This window comes from Otolemur garnettii, unplaced genomic scaffold (assembly GCF_000181295.1).
Source record: "Otolemur garnettii isolate 467f Iridium unplaced genomic scaffold, OtoGar3 scaffold00015, whole genome shotgun sequence".
NCBI lineage: Eukaryota > Metazoa > Chordata > Mammalia > Primates > Galagidae > Otolemur > Otolemur garnettii.
The window spans coordinates 20,581,369-20,597,479 of NW_003852410.1; the positions used below are offsets into that span (position 1 = coordinate 20,581,369).

Here is a 16,111-nt window from a genome sequence, read left to right on the forward strand (position 1 = left end):
GAGCACTATTTTGTAAAGGAGGGAAAATGAGTCAATTGGACTGTGAGGATTATATGAAATGTGTGTCTGGAAACTGCTGTTTAAATTATTATCTTTCCAGCAAGGCTTCATCATGGAAGCAGTGAAGAGAACCCTGTTTTTCTTGCATTGCAGGAACAGAAGACAGAATGCTCAAAAGCTTTGGCCTGTCTTTGAAAATATTTATTTTACATTTTTTTTCAGATCAGGGCTGGGTTTTAGGGAAGGCATAGGCAGTCTGAATGTTTGGGTCTATTGAATTTCGTGAGAGACACCTGGCTTCAAATTTTTACACAGGGAGGTAACTCTAAAAACAAAAAGGCATCCCACCCACTGGTTTCTTTATTGAGAAACCTAGAATTATGTAACTCAGGAATCACAAACAATCTGCATGTGAAATGAGAAGGCACAGAAGGGACAAGTTTAATCAAGTTTATGGGCATTTTGAGACCTGTAACCACAAAGCAAACACAGGTGAAGAAATCTTCAGTTACAAGGCTGCCATATGCCAAGTCAAGCCTCAGGATAAACATGAGTTGATATGATTGTTTTATACAGCTCCAGCAGGAGAGAGCAAAAGGGCAATGTACTGGGAAGCCCAGAAAGAAAATACTTTGATCATTCAACTATTTCATTTATGGAAAAATTATCTCAGATCATTAACTTAGTGGCCATATTGCAGAAAGAATTGCAGAGAACAATAACATATTGGGACTGGTGATGTAATGATATGAACTGTTGGCTGCTTTTCATTGATAGGGAAAGCAGGTGTATAAAGATCAATAGGAGGACTGTTTTCTTTTAAAGGATCTCGTTTGGCATTGGAGCATCTTTCCTTTAGACCAAGGGTCAGCAAACTTCTTCTGTAAATTGTCAGATAGTAAATGTTTTTGGTTGTATAAGTCATACTATCTCTGTCACAACTACTCTACTGTTGTGTCATGAAAGCAGCCCTAGATAGCTTATAAGCAAATGAACATACCCACTTTCTAGTAAAACTTTATTTACAAAAATAGGTTGTGGGCCAGACTTGGTGCATAAGCTGTAGTTGGCTGCTTTAAACCAATATACTCTCTATCTTGATCACCCCAGACACCAAACTACTTAGCTTGGCAGCTAACATTATTGTTCTTCATGTGCAAGAACAATTTTGTCTTTTCATAGGCAATAAAGAATGCTGGAACATGGACCCAGTAATTCCACTATAATTCCAAAAGAAAACAAATTGGCATATCAAAGGGATATTTGCACTCCCATGTTTATTACAGCACAATTTGCAATAGCCAAGATATGAAATCAACCTTATTGTCCATCAGCAGATAAAAGGATAAAGAAAATGTGATCCATATATATAATGGAATATCTCTTAGCCAGGAAAAAGAATGAAATCCTGTCATTTGCAACATGGATAGTGCTGGAGGACATTACATGAAGTGGAATAAGCCAAGCACAGAAAGACGAATGTCTCGTGTTCTCACTCATATGCTCAGTTAATTGAACTCATGGAAACATAGGATAGAATGATGGTTATCAGATTACTAGAGTATGGAAAGGGTAGTGGTGAAGGAAGGAGATAAAAAAAGGGACTGTTAATGGGTACAAAAATACAGTTAGTTAGATAGAATGAATAAGACCTGATATTTGGTAGCAAAATAGGATGACTACAGTTAATAATTTACTGTGGGCTAGGCACCTGTAGCGTAGTGGTAGATTCAGTTGCAGCCCGGGGCCTGCCAAACAGCAATGACAACTGCAACAACAACAACAAAAATAGCTGGGCCTTGTGGCAGGTGCCTGTAGTGCCATCTACTTGGGAGGCTGAGGCAAGAGAATCTTGCTTAAGCCCAAGAGTTTGAGGTTGCTGTGGGCTGTGATGCCACAGCACTCTACCAAGGGCAACATAGTGAGACTCTGTCTCAAAAAAAAAAAAAAAATTATTGTGTATTTTAAAATAACTAAAAGCATAGTAATAGAATGTTCCCAACACAAAGAAATAACAAATGCTTGAGGTGATAGATACCCCAGTTATCCCAATTTGATCATTATGCATTATATTCCTATATCAAAACATCACATGTACACCATAAATATGTACAACTATTATGCATCCATAATAATTAAAAATAATTTTTTTTAAAAAAGAACTTAGTTTGTCTTTTCTATACAATGGATTTGTGTTGTGTATCTGGAACCTGGGGCTTAGGCCAGGATATACTCCTACCATGAAAATATCAGAGTAAGATTTTATCTTCCCTTCTACTTTACATTTTTTCCCTCAGTTGATTTTCAGGACATGGCTATAAACTGCCTACTAAAGTTCAATTTGTATCTCTAGTTTGAATCCTATCTTTCAACAAATTCTCTAAGCACCAATGAACCCTTATCACTCATCCAGTAGAGAGTTCCCTGGTTGTTTTTTGGTTTTTTTTTTTTCCAAATACACTGAATAAGCACAGACAAATGTGTTTAGGATTCTGTGTTATTGACATACAGTGCCTAATGCCTTGTTACTCATAGGTGTTCAGTAAATATTAGATGAATGAAAAAGGGAGCAAGGAGGGAAGAAAGGAAGGGAAGGAGGAAGGGATGAAAGGAAAAGAAGAAGGGAAGAAAGGAATGAGGGAGGGACAGAAGGAGGGAGGGAAGGAAGATCATCAAGCATCATTGAATCAGTGAGTCATCGTGTTGCCACATCAATACATCTGGTTCTTTTGGAGGCAGATGTGTAGATGAGCTTTCTGAGTACATGCTTTGTTTAAAAGATTTATCAATGAGGAAAGAGGGGGCCTTCACTCATATTCAACAGGTATTATTTTAAGAAGTATCTCTGTGCCATGCTTTGGGGTTACAGTGATGAACAATTAGACAAAACCCCTGTACTCCTGGAGCTCACATTCTGTTAGCAGGGGAAGACTGTAAGTAAACAAGTCAATATATAATAAGATGCCAGGGCACTGACTTCCAGGCTCACTACAGCACTTGGTACCTGCCCTCACACTGCCCCCTGGTAACTATTAAATATTTGTAGAAGGACTGAGCGAAGTCTGTGAGCCTGCCCCCTCAGCAGAATAAATCTGTGCGATGGTGTCAGGTTAGGAGCAGAGGAGCAATAACAACTGGGATATATTTCAGGCACTGTGAGTAGCTCACTTGTTCTGACATCAGGCTGGAGGAAGGAGGTACTTCTTTTGAACGATTTGAAATGTCCCAGGCTGGTGGCTGGCTGGGAACTATAAATTGCTGGTGGCAGCTTCAGTAACTACAGCCAGCACACTGTCCTTGACAGCTAGATGCTCATGCCATCTTGGAGCCATATCCATAACAGCACCACAAACATAGCTGGTGCCTGTGGCAATGATGTTCCCAGAAACATCTGCTTTTTCTCTCTCTAAGCCCCATGTTCCACTTTCAGAATGTAGGCTCCTGAGGGGATAAACAGAAAAGGGGATGAGCAGCCAACATGGAGAGAAACAATTGAGGATATATGCTGCTGTAAGAAGCCAGAACAGCCACTGAGTGTCCAGACAAAGTTTGTCTCCACTGCAGTTTCCCAGGAAAGCTAACCCAGTGTCAGGGGACAAGCAGAGGTGTCCTGAACAGCAGACTTCATCTTGACTCCTCCATGGGACACGAACAGCATATATATCACTCTAGAGGAGACATGCAAGTTCCAGGAGCTGCAGATTCTTTTGGAGATTCATCAGAAGTGGCAGATAATTATGAGCTGTCTAATAATGACCCCACAAGGTGGCTGTAAGAAGGGAGAAGCCAGTATAGGCATGTTCCTTCCAGAGTAGAAGGTAAAATTCAGGGGAGCAGTCCTGGGTCATGTCATTATCTGGTAATCATCATATCATGCTCTTATCTGGTGCTATGGATTCCAGAACACTCTTAATTTAAACAAAAAATATTTATTTGTTGACAGCTTACTTTGTACCAAATGATATGCTAAGCAGTTTATATCTATTATCTTATTTAATCTACTTGGCTACCTGCAAGAGATTGTTATCCATAAACCCATTTTTCAGATGAGGAAACTGAGGCTCAGGGAAGCTAAGTAAAGCTAGCAAAGGCTACAGGGACAGGAGGTAATGGAGCTGGGATTTAAACCATGTCTTCTGATTTCATCACATGAAACTTATCTTTTATGTCCATCATTTCATTTATTCCTCACCACACACCGTAAGACAAATAGATTGGGAATTACATTCCTGATTTTATAGATTAGAACTGTGCTGTCTAATACAGTAGCCACTAGCCACATGAGTGTATTCAAACTTAAATTGATTAAATTTAAATAAAATTTAAGAATAAGTTCTTTATTCTTAAAGAATAAAGAGCCTATTCAAGTACTCAGCAGTCACCTGACACTAGAGGCTACCACATTGAACAGCACTAATAATGAATTCTGCCATCACCAAAAAGTGAAGTTCAAGTAAACGGAACCCTGAGGTTCAGTCTGGTAGTTGTTGAGTGCTTTCTACCAGGCACTGTGCTGGAAGGTACAGTGAAGGAAAAGGCATTGTCATTTCCTTAATTGATTAAACAGCTTGCTGGAGGTGTGGACTGGGAAGAGAACCCTACTTATCTCCATCTCCTCCATCATGTTCACATTCAGGCCTCTTAAGTACAAGAAAATAAGACAAAGTATCCCCACATTGGATTTTTCCAGATGTGCTCTTACACCAACATTCAGGCTTGTGGCAAGCTGCATTATTCTCTGAACTGGTTTGTGTGAGAGAAATAGGAAAGAAGACAGAGTTTGTGCTGGGAGAAGTACATTAAGGTAGTCACGTGTAGATTGCTCATGACAGCCACTGATGAAGACCATCCTTGTATATCCAGCAATCTCAAGAGAACATAAACCCAGCTCTCCTTTTGTGGATCTAGTCTCTGATTAGGGAAAATGTTCTTGAAAGATAAATCAGAAGCATGCAACCTCTTCTCAGAGCAAATATTCATGCAACTAAGTGCAGCGCCATAGCAGTGGAGAAGCATAAATCCTTAGTTCACATCCCGGCTATAGGCCGGGCATCATGGCTCTAGTGGTATGGGTAGCCAAGGTGGGAAGATCACTTGAGCCCAAGAGTTCAAGGTTGCAGTGACCTGTGATGGCACCACTGCACTCCAGCCTGGGTGACAGAGCAAGATCCCAGAACAAAACAAATTCCAGCCGTACTTCTTCCTAGCTGTGCAATTTTTAGCAAGTTACTCAACTTTACTACTTCCATTTCTCCATCCATAAGATGAAAATGAAAATAAATCCTGGTGTCCTTTGTTTCTTGTGAGAATTGAATATGACATTTATGTGAATTATGTAGCACTGGCACATGCCAGGTACATAGGAAGCAGTCTATAAATGGTAACTTTGCGTAGTTAAAAACTATTTTATCCTCTGCAGCAATGATTTGATTTTTCTAGACCAGTATATATTAAATTTCTTTTATGTTTCTTTCTGTTTGACAGAGATTACTATGGCACTGAGTTTGATGCAGTACAGTAAATTGCATTCATTTGATTATTGCATTCACATAGTTTATGTAGCTGGATAATAAAATTTTGACTAAAGAGGAGATGAGAAATAACATTGCAGATCATCATAAATTGACTTAGTCTAGGGGGTCTCCACCATGAAAGAAAATTTATTCTGCAAAGATGTACTGAACACTTTGTTTTATTTTTCTTGGGTCTTTCTTGAAAATAGAGTCTTGCTATCTTATTGTCCAGGCTGGACTCAAACCCCTGGGCTTGTGTGATCCTCCCGCCTCAGCTTCCTGAGTAGCTAGGACTACAGGTGTGTGACACTGCACCCAGCTTAAGCAATCTTTTATATGCTAGGCAAAGATGAATAAGATGTAGCCACCACCTAGAAGAGTTTGAAAACTATTAAGAGAGAAATGGCAAGAACACACATATGCAAGTAGTATGCATGCCACAAGAGAAGTGTAAAAGTCCTGGGATAGCACAAAGGAAGGTTAAGTCGCATTTAGTTGTTTAGATACAGAAAGTTTACATGAAAGAGATAAATTTCAAATTGGGCTATGACAGAGAACTCTAAGTTTTATCAAAAGGGAAAAGAGCATTGTAAGAGGCAGGATACAAGCAAAGGTTTGGTCAATTGCTAATATTAGAATAAGGTGTCAGGCAGGTGTGGGGACAGGCAGGGGATCCGGCTGAGCTGACAGATTGGGGAAAAGAATGGGGAGATTTGAATGTAAGCGTAAGGGAGCTGGAGTTTATTTGACAAGGCAGTGGAAGATGGTGCTTTAGGAAGATTAACTTTTATCAGTATAAAACAAAAAGAAACAGAGGGCAAGGAGATAAATTAAAGAAGCCTTTGCAATTTTACAGCTAAGATATGATAAGATATAATGAGGTAGGAAAGTACAGCTGGCGTGATGGCAAATAGGAGAGACAGAAGCAGAAGCCATCTGGAAGTGTCACCAGCAGAACTTGACATCACTTTTGTAATAGACATTGGTGGCTCTGTGGTTTCAAGTCCAGTTTAGTGGGAGAACCGTGGTGCCCTGAGCAGGATGGCAAAGTTGGGAAGAGGAGGGGCCCATCAGCAGGGGAGCCTGGGTCCAGATCGAGACAGGGTCCTGGTCCAGGAGCTGATATTCTGCACATGTAGCCATCCAAGCCTGACATTGCTGCACATCTCCTATGATCCACAATTCCTTAAATTACTGTATTAGTAAAATAAATGAATATATATACATATATATATTACTGTATTAGCTATCTATCGCTGCATTACAAATTACCCTGAGACTTAGCAGCATGAAACTGTGACCCCTCATTATCTCACCAAATCTCTGATGGTCAGGAATCCAGTCCTAACTGATCAGAGTGATTCTGGGTCAGGGTCTTTTATAGTTTTGTTTGCTTGTTTTGTTTTTTTGTCTTTGAGACAGAGCTTTACTCCGTTATCCCAGGCTATAGTGCCATGGCACATCATAGCTCACAGCAACCTCAGACTCCTGGGCTCAAGGGGATCCTCTTGCCTCAGCCTCCAGAGTAGCAGGGACCATAACAGGTGGATGCCACCATACCTTACTAATTTTTTTTTTCTATTTTTAGTAGACACAGAGTCTGGCTCTTGCTCAGGCTGATCTGAAACTCCTGAGCTCAAGCAATCCACCTGCATCAGGCCCCCCAGAGTGACAGGATTACAGGCGTGTGTACTTCGCTCAGCCTCTTTTATAGTTTTACAACTAAGATGCAGTCAAGGTTGAGGCTGTGTTGAGCTGTCCCCTGGAGATGCAGCCATCTCCAGGCTCAAGGAGAGCTGGAGAATCCACTTCCTGGCTCACTGTGTTGTTGGCTGGAGACTGCCACATGGCATTTTCCTTGTGGCAGCTCCTAGCATGGCAGCTGGTGTCCCCCAGAGCAAATGACCCAGGAGAAACAGCTCAAGATGGAGGCACAGACTTGTGTAACCTAATCTTGGATATGACCTGTCACCATTTCTTCCATATGCTGCTGGTCACACAGACAACTCTTGTTATAGTAGTATGAGAGGAAATGACACAGAGGATTGGTACAAAGAGGCAGGTGTCATTGGGGGCCGGCTCCAGAGCTGCCACCACAGTTGCTGAGTCCTGCCGGTCAGCCTCCACACCTCTCAAATCTCGCCCTGTCCTCCCGTCTCAGCTCCCCTGCCCTAGTTAGTGCACTTAGCTCAGATTCAGCCCAATCTCAGTCTGACTGGTCATGCCACCTTCAGCTTTTCTGCCCACAAATTCATCCTTCTTGCCACTGCAAGGGTGATCTCTCAAAACTAGAGATATACCCCTCCCCTCACACTTCCCACCCCCCACATGATAATTAAAGAAGATAATTAATGATAGACAGAGATAAGTCAAGCTTCTTAGCATGAGTGTGGGTCCCCCTGTGTCCCAGCCTGGCCCCAGAACCCTCTGCCTTGGACTTTACACTCAAATGTTAAAGTCAGGACTCTGTTTCTGGCACTATGGTGCCATTTCCCCGTCTATGCCTTTGCTACATTCCTCCTCCCACCTGCCACGCCCTTCCTTCCTCAGCTCTCCCCACCTTCCCCTGGCAGAATGGGATGGACTTGAGGTTCCACCACTCACTCCTGCAGGACTCAGTCAGTCACCTCAACTCTGTGAGCCAGGCATTGGTTCCTAAGTTTTGTACCTTTCCACAACCTAAAGGATGATGATGAGTATTACCTTCATTGTACAAATGAGAAAACTAAGGCATGCAGAATAAGAGCTACAAAGATGATTGCAATTATAATTACTTCTTGTTCAGTACCAAACTCAGATGCTCTTTCCTCCTCTACTAAACTCCATCCTCCTAAACTTCCAAGACGGGCACTTCCCACAGCACCCTGGGTGTAACACTGACTTGGCATTGCCATGTTGTTTTGAAATGACCTAAGTTTGTGTCTGCCTTTTATGTAGCAAAAAGTAGGCTCTTTGTGGGGAGGTCTACATCTCAGTGTCTGCGCCAGCCCCATCCCTACATGTTGGCTGAGCTTAACTGAGTCTGCAGGGCCTGTTGAACATCCAGGTGAAGCTACAGGCAATTGCCAAATAAAGAAGGAAAAGAAAGGAGAGAAACTAAACACAGAAAGAGAAAGAAGAGGTAGTGGAAATAACTATTTTAAGATAAAATTTAATGTTTTCTGACTCTAAACCACTTGTCTGAAAACCTTATCTGAAATAGCTATGTAGATAGAAACAAACTGACAATCATCTGTAAATGTGATTCCTTCCGTGCTGTTTTCTACAGATAAGAATGATCAGATGTACCTGCAGGTTCAGGAATAGCAACTAGAGCAATCACATCTCCAGGGCTCATTCCTCAAAGACTCCCATTTCCATCCTCTTCCAGAGCCATGTTCTGTCTCATTGTTGGAAGCAGGGAGAGTGATCTATGGTTACAGTCCCCATTCCCTGGGCTGCTGACCAGTACCAGTCTGAGGCCTGTTAGGAACCAGGCCACATGGTAGGAGGTGAGCCAGGGGCAAGTGAGTGTTCCCATCCCTTTCATCACCGCCCAACCTCTGTCTCCTATCAGATCCCCTTGCCCCTAGGTCCATGGAAAAATTGTCTTCCATGAAACCAGTTCCTGGTGCCTAAAATGTTAGGGACCACGGCCCTATGAGGCCAGAAAAATGTTCACATTTAAACACAAACTAGTGAAGAAATTTAATGAAAGTAATAAACTTTTCTTTTTCTTTTGCAGTTGTTTTTATGAGAAGAATATCAAATCAGAGAGGTTTCTGATTATCATGAGCCTTACAAAAATGTCTTTGAGTTCTTAATAAACGGTGACTTATGACCCAAAAAGTCCATTCACTTCATAAACATAAATAATATAGAAATTAAGGTAATCTATCTTTAGTGATCTAATCTCTTACCAGGCTTACATCACAAACATGCCTTGTATTTTGTCATATGTTAAATCTTCGTTTAAAAAAATCAATCCCTCAAATTACTCCGGCCAGGTGTTTCTAAAAAATAGTTTCCATATGACAGCAGCTAGTGTCAATATCCTGCTAAAAAATGAAACATTAAAAAAAAAAACGTTATACAGCTCTGACTTTGTCTAGGGACTCCTTTAGTTCCTGCCTCCAATGATATCATTTTAAACATTTGCTTTCTCCAAATGGCTTATGTGTGCTATATAACTCTATTTGTGATGTGTCTTGGCGTGTTGCTGTGGAAATATTAAATCATTCCACATGTGTTTGTGTTTGCCTCTCCAGGTATGTTCTGGAATTTACTTGAAAGCTATGATTGTGTCTCCTCCTCCTCCTCTTCCTTCTTCTCTTTTCCTCATTCTCTGTTCCTGAGGAATGCTTCAGACAGTGTTCACTTAGCGAGCATTTAATATTGACTGATAAGTTTCTTAATTTAAAAAGATTTCTTCAGTTTGTTGACTCTTGCTGCCATTGTTCTGTGCATAGAATGAAGCATAAAAAATTTTCTTTCTTTAGTCCTCACAGAAACCTGAAAGTATTTTCTCTGCTTTCTAATTTGGGAAACTGAAGGTAAGGGAGAGAGGTTGGTTTTCCCCAGGTCACAGCTAATGATTGTGTGCCAGAACTGGGCTGTCTGCCTGTGGGAGCACCTGCTTGCTGTCCTTTTAACTAGTTATGTTCTCTGGAATTACTGCATTGCAGATTTAGAAGGAAACATGTATTCTTTGGGGTAGTGAATCTGATGTTCCTGACGAAAGACAGCTTGTAAAGTCTGCTGGATTCCTTCCGCAATCCTCATTGCTGGAAAGTTCTTGCTCCTGTCTACTTTAAAACAGTGTGGCTGTCTTGTTGCATCTGGGCTGGTTGGTCTATGCAGCAATTCATTAACTATTTCAGCATCTTCTACCTCCTTGCTGCTCAAAGTGCCTTCCCTAGAATAGGAAAAATAATGATACCTCGGATGTTAGAAATGTGGGCTCTCAGACTTACTGAATCTGAATCTACAATTTGACAATGTCTTTGTCAAAATGTGCACATTTTGTGCGCCCATGAAAGTTTGAGAAGCTCTTTCCTCCTTGTCAATTGCCACATAAAGGGGAATACTCTCCTGTGACTATTGACAAAGTAGTAAGAGGGGTAGCAGATCCCCATTCAACTGTGTCTGAGCAATGTGAGTACGTAACCTCAATGGGTAGTGTCCGTTTTCTCCCATGAACACATAATTGTTACCACTAGCTGCTCCAGTCTCCTGTCTCAACATGAATTTTTCAAGTTAGTTGAAAATTCTCTAGATACAGAGAATTATGTACTAGTATTAAAATATAAAACCTTGTCTTCGGATAGTTCTAAAATTCATTGTGCTTTTGAGAGCACGGCATCCCTAATGTCCATCTTTATAATATCCCAAGTTCAGCTTTTAAATTCATATGACATTTTAATCTAGCCTAGCCTAATGTCAAAACATAATAACTTTATTAAAGGATAGGTGAGTTTAGGATTACAGCCTCTTTTAGAGGTTTAAGGCATTAAGAAATGTTTATACCATCAGTCTCCAGCATGTGCCAAATTGTGTTGTTGCTGTGGGCAGTATGGAAAATGGCCTCATTCTCTGTCTAACCTCTTTAGAGCTATAAAGCCTAAGCATACTTTGTGCTTGCACTGGTTTGAATGCAATGTTATTCTGCAAAACAGGACTAGTGATTATTCTGCAAGAACTTGACATGTTTGCATCACAATTTAGAGCCTGTTCTTTTTCAAAGAATACCTTTAAATTTATTGTATTTCCTTATGCTTGTATTCAAATACTTATCGAGTAATGTGACAGGCACAAAACAAGTGAGACATGAATAATTGCTCTCAAGGAGAGCAGATTCTGGCCGGGGGGAATAGATTGTACATGAGAAAAAATAGAAAAGAATATAAATTATTCTGCACAATTTACCAAAATAATGGTGTGTTCAGGAAAGGCCTCAGAACAGAGAAGAATAGATAGACAAAGAGTGAAGAAGAGGTTTTGCCGGAATAAAAATAATCTTAGCAAAAGGATAGGGACTAATTATCCCAGAAACTTCTTCACTACATGTTTGTCTGCAGCTAACATTTATTATCTAAAACATACAGGGCTACTGTGTATTTCTTTGGCTAAACCGAACTAAATTCACAAATGCATTGTTCAACACATTTTCTAGATCTTAAATAATAATTTATAATTACCTCATATTATAATTATGTATAATTGTATATGGCACATATTAATCTATATTAATAAATTAATAATAATGATTCTACTGCTATATAATTAATGTTACATCAATATGGTATAAATAGTAATAAGATTAATCATATTAATAATAAAAGCTCTGACAATTAAGTTCATGAACTTCCCACCATGCACTTAGGGTGGCAGTACTGTACAAACAACTTGGTAAGGTTTCATAACCTTGCTATATCAGTGTCTCACAACTGTGTTTGGTGTCAATATGCATCAGTGTCTTGCTGAGTGTTGTTCATTATTGTTGCATGTTTTTTTATGCTGTCATGAGTATGTCACAGCTTGGATTAGAGCAACAAACAAATATTAAATTTCTTGTTAAACTTGGCAAGAGTGGAAGTGAAATCAGGGACATGTTATTCCAAGCCTGTGGGGATAATGCCATGAAGAAAATGGCAATGTAAAAATGGATTGAGCATTTTTCTGAGGAGAGAGAAAGTGTCACTGATAAAGAGGTAAGGGCAGCTAGTAACATGCAGAACTGATGAAAACACTTCCAAAATTCATCAAGTTTTACCTCAAAATCACCAACTGACTGCAAGATACATAGCAGACCAAGTGAACCTCAATAGAGAAACAAGAAAATCTTAACTGAAAATCTTGGCTTGAGAAAGTTATGTGCAAAAATGGTCCCAAAGGAGTTCACCAATGAACAAAACCAAAGAGCTCACCCAGCACTATCTGCAAGGGAGTTTTTAGCCCTTAAACAAATAGCTGTTTTGGAACACCCACCCTACTCACCTGATCTATCCCCCAGTGACTTTTGTCTTTACCCAAAGAAATATTGAAAGGAAAGTATTTTGATGACATTCAGCATATTAAGGGTAATTTGATGACAGTTTTGATGGCCATTCCAGAAAAAGAGTTCCAAAATTGCTTTGCAGAGTGGACTAGGCACCAGTGTCTGTGCATAGCTTCCCAGGGGAGTGCCTTGAAGATGACCATAGTGATACTCAGCAGTGAGATATGTGGCACTTTTTCTAGGATGAGTTTGCAAACTTAATTGTCAGACCTCCCTCATATATTGACCAATATCAACATATAAAGATATGATATGCACATATGCTTACACAATCTAATTGTTTATGTATGGACTAAATTACATAATTTATAATTAACACTTTGAAGCCTTTCCATATGTCATGTCTAGGTGGATTTACATTCAATAACAGTGACTTTATGGACATATTTAGATCTACCATTTTACTGATAAGGGAACAGACTTAGTTTAGGAACTTGAGCACAGTCACTTGATACGTATAAGTGGCATTACTTGTATATGAACTCAAAATTTGAGGGCAAGACCCACATTCTTAGCACTATCCCATAGTGTCCAGATATTCTACATCTGATAGGACCTTGAATATTGTTTACTCAGGGGCGACATTAGGATGTGGAGCAATTTCTGTTCTTTATGGGGGAGAAGGACTGATGTATAGAGCTGCAACTGTTGAGCAAGATGATGTGGCAATCTCCTCTTTCTCAAGTTTTGAAAGAACATTAAGAAGAAAATGGGGGTAAGGTTAGTTTGGGTAAGACTTCCTAGAACTAATAATTTTGAGAAGATTAACAGATCTGTTATTCTAGGCCAAAGTTCCAATTTAATTACTTCTGTGGCTGCATGAATATATATTATCCAAATATTACTTCCCAAGATGGCCAAAAATGCAAGACACCAGTTGAGAAAGATTTGGGTCATTTCCAAAGTAGCATTCACTGAGTTTTTGACGTGATTTCCTGGGTGTGTGTTTAAATACCTTTCACTTGCTTCTTTTTGGAGCTCATGGGAGGCAGTTTACCAAAAATGACTGAAAGAATAGTCACACGCTCAAACCTGGGTTTGAGAACAGATCCTGCCACAAATGATCACAAGACTTAGTTGTTTATTTAAACACTAGGCCTGTGCACTCCAAGTGTGGCCCTGGCCAGGAGCATCAGCACTACCATGGAATTTGTCAGAAATGCAGAATCTCAGGCCCCACCCCTGTGATGACACTGTCCTATTACGGAACTAATCTTTACTCAATATATCTCCAGATTTCTTGTTATGTGTGATTCAGGCTGAATCAGAATCTCTGGGAGGCAGAAGCCAGGGATCTGTACTGTAACAAGCTTTTGAGGTTTAGGGAACACTATGCTAGGCCTCACCTCCCTCGTCTCTGAAAAGGAATGTAGTACTCCCTTCACAGTATCATTGTGAAGGTTGAATAAGATGAAGCATACTGAGGGCTTAGTACAATGTCTAAAACAAGAGGGCTCAATAAATACTCTCTTCCATGACTTTATTATATTTCTTCATTTTTGGTGAAGGGAAGGTAAGAAAGCAGAGTCCGGGGCAGCTGAGTCTGTCTGCCTTGGGTTTCAGCAGTAATCAGTTCTTACAATGAGTGATTAATACTCATTTGATGTCTGCCTTATGTTACTAAGAAAATCTGAACTGTATAAACAGGTTTCTGTTGTGCCCTTCCTTGGGCTCCTGTTTGAAAACCAAGGAGGTCTGTGGCTGAGTGTTTTATAGTCAGTCCAGAGGCTCCATGGAGCACTTCTAATGGATGTGTGCATCAGATTGCAAAAACACACAGACTGGAGCATTTAAAATCCTATTTAGAAAACTCTCTCCAGGTTTCACATTAGAGAACACAAACACTTGTGAAATGCCATGCTTCTTCCCAGGGAGACATGGTGCTGGGGCAGCTCCTGATAAGCTGCCCATATTTGAGGCTGGACAATTAAGTTTGCAAACTCATCCTAGAAAAAGTGCTACATACCTCATTGCTGAATATCACTACAATCACCACATGGCCAGGGAAAGTACTGTGAAGATGGCCATCGTATTCAACAATGAGATATATAGTACTTTCCTAGGATGAGTTCATGAACTTAATTGTCTGACCTTGTATATCAGGGGTTGAGCAGAGCCCTTGGAAGGCCTGGCTTGACCCACTATGATTGTTTCCAAACTACCTGAACATATTCTAACTCTCTGTAGCTTTTGTTTAGTCTTTATTCATACAAGTTTGAGCATCTATCTTTCTTATAAACTTCATACTTTTTCATTTGCCCCCACCCCGCCCCAGACAGAGGTCAACAGACTTTTCTGTAAAGGGCCAGATAGTAAATATTTTAGACTTTAGGGACCATAGGATTTCTGGCACAATTACTCACCTGTGCAGTTATAACTCAAAATCAGCCACAGGCAGGGAGTAAAAAAATGGGCTTGGCTGTGTCCCAATAAAACTTTATTCACAAAAACAGGTAGCAGATGCCAGGCCCAGTGGCTCAGGCCTAATCCTAACACTCGGTAATTCTAGCACCCAGCAAGGAGGTCAAGTTGGATTGCTTGACTTCAGGAGTTCGAGACCAGCCTGAGCAAGAGCAAGACCTCTGTCTGTGGGTAGGGTGCCAGCCCCATATTCTGAGGGTGGCAGGTTCAAACCTGGCCCTGACTAAACTGCAACAAAAAATAGCTGGGCATTGTGGCAGGCACCTGTAATTCCTCTCAGAAGGCTGAGGCAAGAGAATAACCTAAGCCCAGGAGTTGGAGGTTGCTGTGAGCTGTGACGCCATGGCACTCTACCGAGAGTGATGAAGTGAGAGTATGTGGGGTGAATTCCCACATAAAATTAGCTAAATGAAATGTGCTCTTTTAATTCCAAAAACTAAGCAAAAAGACTCGTAAGTATCATGTGTTTTTGTCAAGGCTTAGCAACCTGGAAGAGCATGGCAGGGTCTGCAGGCAAGGTGTAACAACCTCCTGCATAGAACCCTGACTATCCAGTCAGTCATCCTGCCAGATCCCATCTGTGCTGGAGACAAGGCTCAAAGGTTGATGTGAGTGAAAACGCCATTGTAAAAGCGGGGGGCTTCGAAACCACAAGAAAACAGAGTCATTGAGCCTGTTTCTTGGAAACTTAATTGAATACATGGAGGAAAAAAAGTTTTACTTCCCTGTTTGTCCCAACCCTTAACTTTGACAATGGAAGTCAGATAATGTAGGGTTGTTTTAGGTCTTTATAGAGGAATAGCCTGAGGCTAGTCTTAAGATGGTTCTCTTACTTTCCTGGACTTTCTATCTTTTCTATAGTTTAAGATAAGAATAATGTTAAGATTATTGATCAATGTGGTATATGTGACAAGCTTACTATAAAAGGAGTCATAAATACAATTGATGCAGAAAAAGCTTTCGATAACATCCAGCATCCCTTTATGATCAGAACACTTAAGAAAATTGGTATAGAAGGAACATTCCTTAGTCTGATAGAGACCATCTACAGCAAACCTACAGCCAACATTGTATTGAATGGAGTTAAACTGAAATCATTTCCACTCAGATCAGGAACTAGGCAAGGGTGCCCATTGTCTCC

The 16,111-nt window shown here is 40.4% G+C and overlaps 1 pseudogene; it reads left to right on the forward strand.

Annotated features, from left to right (window-relative positions):
• LOC100959939 overlaps window positions 1–16,111 on the forward strand; it is a 29,309-nt pseudogene that overhangs the window by 623 nt on the left and 12,575 nt on the right.